This window comes from Rhagoletis pomonella, unplaced genomic scaffold (assembly GCF_013731165.1).
Source record: "Rhagoletis pomonella isolate Grant_MI unplaced genomic scaffold, Rhpom_1.0 Rhpom_scaffold_00062, whole genome shotgun sequence".
Lineage (NCBI taxonomy): Eukaryota > Metazoa > Arthropoda > Insecta > Diptera > Tephritidae > Rhagoletis > Rhagoletis pomonella.
Window position 1 is genome coordinate 173146 of NW_023458616.1, and position 10757 is coordinate 183902.

A 10757-nucleotide genomic window follows, 5' to 3' on the forward strand; every position below is an offset into this window, starting at 1 on the left:
TACGAGCTTAACACCCTAAACTGTAGTTAAAACAAGAGATTAGCCATATAAAATTCGTCCCTTGTTAATCTGTAATTATAAAATAATCTCAGATTTAACCGATAACTTTTAGGTAAACAAAAGTGGACGCTAGCAAGAAAAACAGGTTTGTAAAGGTATTTTTAATAAAATGTTAAGTTAAAATATATTTATATTGCTTATTATAGCAGAAAAACGTGATCACGGTGGCACGAGAAGAAACATTACTATAACAATAAACAGAGAAGAAACTAAATTTTTCCTTGACATATGAGAATAACAAGCACAACAATTTGACGGCTAATAATCTGAGATTTTCCTGTGTAAACGGGGTGATTACAAAACGAGCTTTGATTGAGATAATATTTGATATGTGAACATACTTTTGGACCGCAGCTATCAATATACCGTGCCTTCCCATGAAGACGGTTATCTCCTCGATCTTGCTCTAAAGTCCGTTACAGTAAAATTGAAGGAGCTTCATGTGGGTCGGGAGACGTGTTGTTATGCGGGGTGTGAGGGATGTGTGAGGCCTTGCCGCCATTGGCTGTGTGCGCTGCTGTGGAGGTTGCCGCCCTGTGGTGGTAGTGGGTGGCGTCGCAATTGGGGTTTGCGACCGAACGGCGCAACACGGACCCTCGCAGTTCCCTGTCCAATCTCGCGTGGTACGCAGACCTGAACATGCCCTAAAGTGGCACCACCGAAGGAAGGTGCTTGATTGATGCCACGTTACGGAATATCCTGGTCTGACATACCGTGCAGATTGTAGGAGGAACCAAGAGTTGTTGGCGGCGGCGTGTGGGTGGTGGTGCGGTTGTGTCTGTTGTGTAGTCTGTCGTGGTTGTGGTGTGGTCTATTGTGCTGTTGTGTTGTGGTGCTGTGGTGTTTGTGGGCCACAAATGATGTGGTCCACTGCCGATGGGTCCGTAGTCCTGAGCAGACTCTGAGGTGAATCTACCCGTCGCAAGCATTGCACTTGACTGAGGTGGAGTTGTGGTGTAGTCGTCTCTGGCATACACAGCAGGTGTAGGTTTCTGGCCCTGGGTTTGACTCGATGCCAGCCCTGAGCAGAAGAATGCGTAGCAAATGTAGGCCTATGGACGAACAACTTCTGAGATACTTCGCCGACCCAAACGTGGTTAGATCGACGAAGCAACAGTCAGGCCCCTATTATGAGTTGCATTCGATTTTCGATCTTCGCTGGCTATCGATATTTCAAGCAGTTCTAACGTCAAGAGTATAAACACAAGCTCGAAAGTCTGGTTTTACATATGAAAGAAAATCCCTATACGCTGTTGGCTCGATCTCTGAAAACAAAATCATGGTTTACCTTGTTGGACCTTAAAGACGGATTCAATCAATTGGTAATGGACGGACAGTTTGAATATTTAAGAATGCCTTTCGGCTTGAAAAATGCCCCTGCAAACATTCAGAGGTTTGTATACAACATTTTTCGAGACTTAATAGACGAGAAAAAATAATATGTATAATATATCGATGATATATTGGTAGCTTCCTCCGACTTTGAAAGCCATATCGAATGCCTGAAGAAGAGCTTACGAACAGTTGCGAGTTCAAACTGAAAAAAATGCAAATTTGGATATCAAGAAATTGAATACTTAGGTTAACTGGTCAGTCCCCTGGGAATGCAACTATGTGACACATTTACTGATTTATTTATTACGGTCGTGTGAACATATATTTATATACACATATACAAAGTCCACATTTCTACATTAAAAGTAGAGATAGCGTAATGTTAGTTTTCTTTATGGCCTGACCAAACGGCTGAACCGATTTAAATTCAGTAAAAAGTACTTTTTTGGATATTCTGTGTGAAAGGTTTTTCGAAAAAAATTTAAAACTTTTTGTTAATGTTGCCAAAAAATTAATGGCGTTTTCTTTCTCGAAAAAAAATTTCACCTTCTTATATGGCAATATTATCAGAGTGCAACATTTTAATGAAAGAGTATGCAATATGCATGAGAAGATGCTGAGAAAACAACCCGAAAACTTGACAGCCCTGGCGCAACGCAGAATGCAACATTACTTCGAGAAAAGAAAACGATATAAGAAAGAAAAAAGAAACGATGTTATCAATAATGTACTTATGGCGATAAGTGGCAAGTATTTGAAAAGGGGGCGTCGTGTCACCTCCTATACAGACTGAAATTTTCATATCGCTTATATCTGGAACTGCGTATACCAACGTTATTTTACAGAGCTGCATGTGTATGTTATCGATAACTTACTATGATGATAACTATGTATGATGTACTTATGGCGATAAGTGGCAGGTATTTAAAAAGAGGGCGTGTCACTGAACTTCTAATATCGCTTATATCTGGAACCGCTTACGCCAACGGCCAGCTATTTTACAGAGCTACGTATCGTCGTTTAAAGTACAAACCGCGTATCAACAAAATGCAAAACCGCGTATCATGATAATGCAAAACCGCGTATGAGAGGTTGCATAAATTATTTTCTAGATAGTAAAAACACTCGTATTTCAAAATGGTTCTCTTTTTTATAAAGCAATCGCATTTCTGGGTAGTATATTTCAACACGAATGGATAAGGATTGAGCCAAGAGCTTGTGTGAAAAAATCCAATTTTTGGCAGCAAATGTCAGTTACGAGGTTTTGCAGAATGACGATACGCGGTTTTGTACTTTAAACGACGATATGTATGTTATCGATAACGTACTTGTGGCGAAAAGTGGCACTGAACTTCTCATATCGCTTATCTCTGGAACCGCTTATGCTAACGTCTTGAAATTTAACATAGCTACGTTATCAGTAGCGGCAGGTATTGGAAAATGGGGCGTGGCACCTCTCCTATAAACTGAAATTCTCGTATCGCTTATATCTGCAAAAGCGTATGCTAACGTCGTGAAATTTGACACAGGTAAATATGTTATCAATAGCGTACTTAAGGCGAAAAGTGGCAGATATTAGAAAAGGGGGCGTGGCACCTCCCACACAAACTTAACTTCTCATATCGCCTATCTCTGGAACCGCCTGATGCTAACGTCCTGAATTTGAAACAGCCGCATATGTTACAATACCGTACTTTCAGCGAAAAGTGGCAGATATTGGAAAAGGGGCCTGGCACCTCCCATACAAACTTAACTTTTCATAACGCTTATCCCTGGAACTGCTTAAGCTAACGTCCTGCAATTTGAGACAGCTACATATGTTGTCAATAACGCACTTAACTTACTTACTTGCTGTCTCCATTAGCGTACAACCATCGCAGGAGATCAGTCAGTTTCGTCGCAAGCGAAATGCTCATCGCAGAGAAATTTTGGTACTTGGGCATGACATCGCAGAAGATTTAGTTTCAAAAAGTGCTCATGACAGATGACGAAAATTACTGTATTCGCAAAAAAGACTTACTCTACGTTGTTTGAGCATACATATTATAGAAAAATACAACTTTATCAAAATTCAAAGTTAAAACAGGCTGTGAAACTAACTATTTATAGTTCCTCCTTGCGATGAGCGGTCTACACAAGCGATTAATCGCCGGAGATCTATCGCAGCAGATGAACAATCGCTAATGGAGACAGCAAGTTACCGCTTAAAGTGGTAGTTATTGGAATGGCTGCATCTATAGACATATACATAGATTGGCAAGCATCATGCGACAGGGAACCATTTTCTACTAGATTTCTAAACCGCGCTGAGCGATTGTTACTTTCTTTTTAATTTTTGGGAAAGTGTAAAATTTTTTGTGAAAATTTTGAAGAATTTTTTTTTTTAATTTTGCACAAGGTTTTAAATTTTAATTATTATGAGTTTCGTTAGATAGATAGATTTGAGGATGTGCATTGTGACCTTAGGTCTATTGTGCCCTCAAAACTCATCACAACACCTCGTCCAGCCCTAGAGATCTAATGAAACCAAGCAGTTTCGAGGGCTGTAGAGAGTGAATGTCTGAAGCCTCCGGCCACAGCTTTCCCGGGTGTGTTCGGGTTCTTCTCGACACCGCGTCACATTCTAAGAGGATATGCCGCGGGGTTTATGGTTCCCTGTCGCAGTGGCGGCAGGAATCGTCTGCGCTAATCCCTAGGGTATGCATAAGGGCCCGCAGCCTGCATTGACCAGTTAGCAGTCCTATAATAAATTTCAAATTAGTCATAGTGTAATTAGTTCCCTGGATCTTCTGGAATTATAACTTCCTGCCTTAGTCAAGACGTGTTCTTCCAGTGTATTCTACTTAAGTTTCGTCCTATTCTTAATTCTTCCCTGATAGTATGAGGACCAACTGCACTTATGGATTATAACCCTCACTAAGTAGAATTCTCATTTATGTGTTGCCAGAAAAGGAGGCCGAAGTATTTCTGCGCAGAACTTCTTTTTGCGTAGGCGGCGTTTGGCCGCACTTATGAATTATAACCCTCACTAAGTAGAATTCTCATTTCTGTGTTGCCAGAAAAAGAGGCCGAAGTATTTCTGCTCAGAACTTCTTTCTGCGTAGGCGGCCTTCGGTCGCACTTATGGATTATAACCCTCACTAAGTAGAATTCTCCTTTGTGTTGCCAGAAAAGAAGGCCGAAGTATTTCTGCGCAGAACTTCTTATTTCGTAGGCGGCCTTCGGCCGCACTTATGAATTATAACCCTCACTAAGTAGAATTCTCATTTCTGTGTTGCCAGAAAATGAGGCCGAAGTATTTCTGCTCAGAACTTCTTTCTGCGTAGGCGGCGTTCGGTCGCACTTATGGATTATAACCCTCACTAAGTAGGATTCTCCTTTCTGTGTTGCCGGAAAAAAGGGTCGGAATTCCCCTTTCTGAATGACATATATATGTATGTGTAAATTTGACCGTCAACTAACAACGCCACCTTGAATATTCCACATTAGTTAAATTTTTGTCAAAACTATAAAAGGTATATATAACATATATATTAGAGTGGTTCATAAAAACACTCTTTTTGGAAACTCATAAACGCTACATCAGAACATTGTTATTTGTGATAAAAAAGAGACAAGTATTTTTTTATTGTGAAAAAAAAGTTTTTTTAGAGGTCGCGCTGGTCGGTTTTTTATAAAAACGCTGATCTCAATTTTTTTATTTTGAAAAGTGTCAAGCGATCACTGGTTGACGTTTTTACAGGAAAAATGTTTTTTTGTTCCCGTACTTTTTCTTGTTACTCACTTTTTACTCTCAATTCAGAGAGTAATTTTGCTCTTTGACATTTTTACAGGATTTTACACGAAAATTATTGGATCAGAGCTATTGATTACAAAAAATGCTTAATTTGAACTTTAACCGTTAATAACCCTTGTAGTTGTTGTTTGCGCAAAAAAAATATACCACTACACTCACCTCAATGATCACTATCGATCTCCATATACATTTTTTTAATTTGGTAATTGTAAGTATGGGTCGAGTGGCTGCTGCTGCTCTAGTGAGCCTGTCAGCCTCCTCGTTGCCCTATATGCCTTTGTGGCCCGGGACCCACATCAGCTATACTGTGTTCAGTTCCCCCAGGGCGTGTAGTCTTGTTACATATTCCCATACCAACCTCGAATTAATTCGACACGACAGTCGTCGACTAGCTCTCGGTGCGAACGGTTGTTTTTCTGTGTTTCCCTTTTTCTGCTATTCCATAGCCCGTCAGTGAAATACAAAAACAAACAATCAAATACCTCGTGTCTTTTTTCACTTAAACGTGCAGGTGTTTTTTTTTTCTTAATTTGCTGCAGGTGCGAATTCCCAGCTATAATGGCCTCTAACCTTGGGGACAACAGGTTTGCTCTATTAGCTCCTAGTCCCCCATCAGTCAAAAAGCGGAAAAAACTATCCGAATTCCCAAATCTACCTAACCTGGTTTCGACAAAGTCTGACCCAAAATATATTGTTGTTTCCTCTAAAGACGAGAATAAACGCTTGACTAACTTTTCATGCTTCGCAGTAGAAAGATCGTTACACATCATAAGCAAAGATATCATCAGCGTATCGGAGCTTCGTGATGGTAATCTTCTACTTCTCGTCGAAAACAAAACAGCAGCACAAAAATTTATATCCGCCAAACAGTTGGCAGGACTTTGCGAAATCACGTGTAAGTACCACGATAACTTGAATTTTGTAAAAGGAACTATATACGCCCCATACCTCAACCACGTCTCAGAAGAAGAAATTGTGAAGAACTTAGAACAGCAAGGCGTAGTGTCCGTTTACAAATTTAAAAAACGTGATAATAAATCGGAAAATAGTGGTGTTGTCTTACTAACTTTCGACCTTTTCAACTTGCCTCAGTCAATCAATGTGTCATGGCATAAGGCTCAAGTAAGGGAATACATCCCAAATCCCATGCGTTGCAAAATGTGCCAATTGTTGGGACACACTGCAAAGTACTGCAAAAACGAGCCTATTTGTGTCAACTGTAGCCTCTCTCCACATAGCAACAGCGCATGCATACGTACTAAGTGCGCAAATTGTCAGGACGAACATCCCTCCAATTCTAACAAATGCACCAAGTTCATACAACAAAAGGAAATTCTGAAAATTAAAATTCAGCAAAAATGCACACTGAAGCAAGCTAAAAGTAAATACATAGCACAGCTACCCCAAACCTCATCCCCATCATCTTTTGCTGGCGTTGTCAGTAACGCAGCCAATGTACCCCTCAATGTACAATCAACCTCTCTTACCCCCACTGATAACATGCAATCAACAACATTAAAAACAAACCACATAGAGAATACGTTACCCACTCCACATATTACTCCAAAAGTAAGCAACAAATTCGTCCTTAAAAATCCTAAACCTATAGTCACAGAAAACGAACTATCGGAGTCCATATGCAACAACACAAACACTTCTGTCACCACTAAGAGTTTTCCATCGTCAGCAACCGCGAGCAACGAAGCTAGCCCGGCACAACCAACCCCATCTTTAAGTTTCTCGCCATTTACTAACCTCACCAAGCAGCTTTTGAAAAATAACGATTATTTCACTTCACAATCTACATCACTAGACTCAGATGTAGATATTTCCTAAAAAAAAAATGTTTTTTTCCCTTCTTTTTGTCTGTCTTTTGTCCTCCACTGAGATGACTTTCACATTGTTGCAATGGAATATCAAAGGACTTATTAAAAATTCGCACGAACTTCAACTTCTCATAAAAGAACATTCCCCGTCACTTATATCATTACAGGAAACCCACTTACCTCATAACAAAACTACAACCATTTCAAATTCGTATAATCATTATTTCTTTAACTTACCTCAAAACACATCCGGTAAACAAGGCGTTGCCGTCCTTGTAAAGAAAGATATCCCACATAAACAAATTCAGGTGCAATCAGATATATCAACTATTGCTATCGAAATTAACTTAGGATTTATTATCACAGTCTTATGTACATACATCCCACCACAACAAACTTTTGAATTAAAAGACCTACAAAATATTATTAAAAATTTTAAAACAAACCTGATTATAACTGGAGACTTTAACGCCTGGAGCCCCTTCTGGGGCTCCGGGGTAACAAATCAGCGAGGGAGAGTGTTAGAAGATCTTATCCTCATTGACAATTTTATTGTCCTCAACGATAATGCACCCACGCATTTCTCCACACACCAGTCATTCACGCATGTAGACATAGCTTTATGCTCAGCGAGTATTGCCCCAAAGCTTTCGTGTTCAACACTGGACTGCCTGCACGGTAGTGACCACTTCCCTCTGGTTACAAAACTTACATCCGCCATCTCAAACCCCGGCAAACCGAAGCCAAAATTTAAAAAAGAGAATGCAAACTGGTCCAAATTTAAAACAGTGGTCCTCTCAATGATCACTCAGGCCCCAAAATCGAACAATGTTAATAAAGAAGCTAGTTTACTCCAGAAAGCTATCCGTACCGCTGCACACTTTTCAATGCCACAAAATCACAGCAAACAACTCAAGAAAGTAGTTCCATACTGGTCCGCAAGCCTAAGCAGCCTGCGAGACGAAAAAAAAGAGGCTTTGGTATACCTACCGGAGAAATCGGTCTGTATATAATCTTATTAACTACAAAAGAGCGAACGCGATTTTCAAAAAGAACATGAAGGAAGCTAAACGGAAAAGCCTGGAGTCAATAACAGCGTCGATAAACCCTACCTCAAATCCAAAAAAGGTCTGGTCCGACATCAGAACGCTAACCGGCTCTAACAAACCCCCCACCATACATTTTTTAGATACCAACCAGGGCCCTATCTACGCGCCAGAAGAAATGGCCAACCATTTCGCGACTATCTGGGCGGAGTATTCGGAAGACTCCAACTTCAACCAAGAGTTTATTTCAAAAAAATATAATACCATCAGCAATGAGTACATTAACACCACCAAACTTACTCTTAGCAACAGGATTGAATGTCCGTTTACCACATTTGAGTACGACTCCACAATTTCCGCGATGTCTGGTAAAACACCCGGCAGGGACAGAATATCATATCCAATGCTAAAAAATTTACCGTGTCAAGTAAAAGAAAGGGTTATCGACTTATATAACGATATTTTCGAACACGGTATATTTCCGCACATGTGGAAACATGCCATAGTGGTTCCAGTCCCTAAAACAAATGGCCCCTCCACAATGACTTCCGGATATAGGCCGATATCCCTTCTGCCTTGCTTGAGCAAGGTACTAGAGCGAATCGTCGCAAAACGGATAATGTGGTGCGTAGTTACTAAAGGGTGCACAAGTCCCAATCAATACGCATTTAAAGAAAGTCATAGTACAATTGATGCCCTCTTATCGTTCGAAAATTTCGTTTCCAATGCCATCGCAACAAAAAATCACGTCTTTTCCCTTAGTCTAGACTTCGAAAAAGCCTACGACAGGATCGGCATTCACGTAGTTTTGAGGCAACTTGCTAGATGGAAAATTGGTTCTAGAATTTATAATTTCGTAAAGAATTTTTTAACAAATTAAACTTTCTCCGCAAAAGTTAACAATAAATTTTCTAAAACACACAAGCTTCAAAACGGCATACCTCAGGGCTCTCCGCTCTCGGTAGTTCTATTTATAGTTGCTTTTGATGAAATTAACAACATACTTAATAATTACAAAAGAATATCCTATGTAATCTATGCCGATGATGTTATTTTGTTCACTAAATGTAAAGAGTTATCACAAGTACATACGGATTTTAATCAAATCCTTACAGACATTTCCGTTTGGTCACAGAATTCGGGAGCATCTCTTTCTTATGAAAAATGTAAAATGTTACACCTTTGTAATAAACATGCTTGTCAACCGCTTAATTTAAGTATCAACAATGTTAATATTGCTAACTGCGATAGCTTAAGAATCTTAGGTATTATTTTCGATAAAAAACTGACTTACAAAGATCATTGTACTTATATTAAAAAAAAACTAATAACTAGCCTTAATATTGTTAAGTACCTATCGTCGAAGCACTGCTTTGTACACCCAACAACGCTTATAAACATAACGAAAGCACTTATCCTGTCAAAAGTGGACTATGGCCTAACAATCTATGGGCACTGCTCAAAAAGTCAGCTTAAATTAATAACACCAGCATACCACGCAGCAGCTCGGAGAAGCATACGGGCCTTCCCTACTTCACCACTGAAATGCATTTTAATGGAAGCTGGACTTCCGTCCATACAAGAACGAGTAACTCATAACACACTGAGGCTAATTCCTAAAATACTTAACGGCAATAATCGCACGCTCAACAAATTGGTAGCTTCAGAAATTATAAGAAAGAGACCACTAAAACGTAAGTCCACAATCGCCAGATGTATTTCTTTGGCGAAGGCACTAGGCCTTACAATTACACCAAAGACTCCAGTATTCAAAACACCGCCGCCTTGGCAATGCCTCAATAGTTTTATTTGTTCGGAGCTCATGGCCTATCACAAAACGAATACTTCACCACTAGTTTTTCGTAGTATGTTTTGCGAACTCAATACATACCTTAAAAACAAAGGTTGGAATTTTTTATACACGGACGCGTCGAAAACCATTTTTCATACAGCATTTGGAATTGTCGACGAAAACAAAAATACCTTGCGTGCGGGTCTACTCTATCCTTTTTGCTCAGTTTACACAGCTGAAGCAGAAGCGATACGTCAAGCGGTTAAAATTGCATTTATCACAAACAAGAAGTTTATTATCTGCACCGATAGTCTTTCCGCAATTAACATGTTGACTAATGTGAAGAATAAAAACGCCCTTGCTTTGTCAATACGCTCCATGTTGTCAGAACGAAAGGAAACGATAAAAATTATGTAGGTCCCAGGCCATGTTGGCATTGCCGGCAACGAAGCGGCTGATCAGAGAGCAAAACTTGCCACTAACGAACCACTAATTACTTGCCAGGCTGTACTAAATAGCGACGTACTCCTACTAATCCAAAGGCAAATAACAAATACTAAGATACAGAATTGGATCAACTTCAGACATCACTATTCTAATTACAACCTAGATGGAAATAAACCAAGTTTTCCACCGAACGTATCCTGTAAAGATTTAAGACTCTTTACTCGGCTGCGAATTGGTCACTCAATCATCACGCATAGCCACATTCTAAAAGGAACAAATAAACCGCAGTGTCCATATTGCAATTCAAATAACCTCACAGTAATTCATCTTATTGACGAATGCCCATCCTTTAACATAATCAGGAAAGAAGTTTTCGGTATTAATACTCCGTCGAACTACTTAAAAGAGGTGGAGACAAGAAACATACAAACAGTCGCAAAATTTGTTAGATTAAC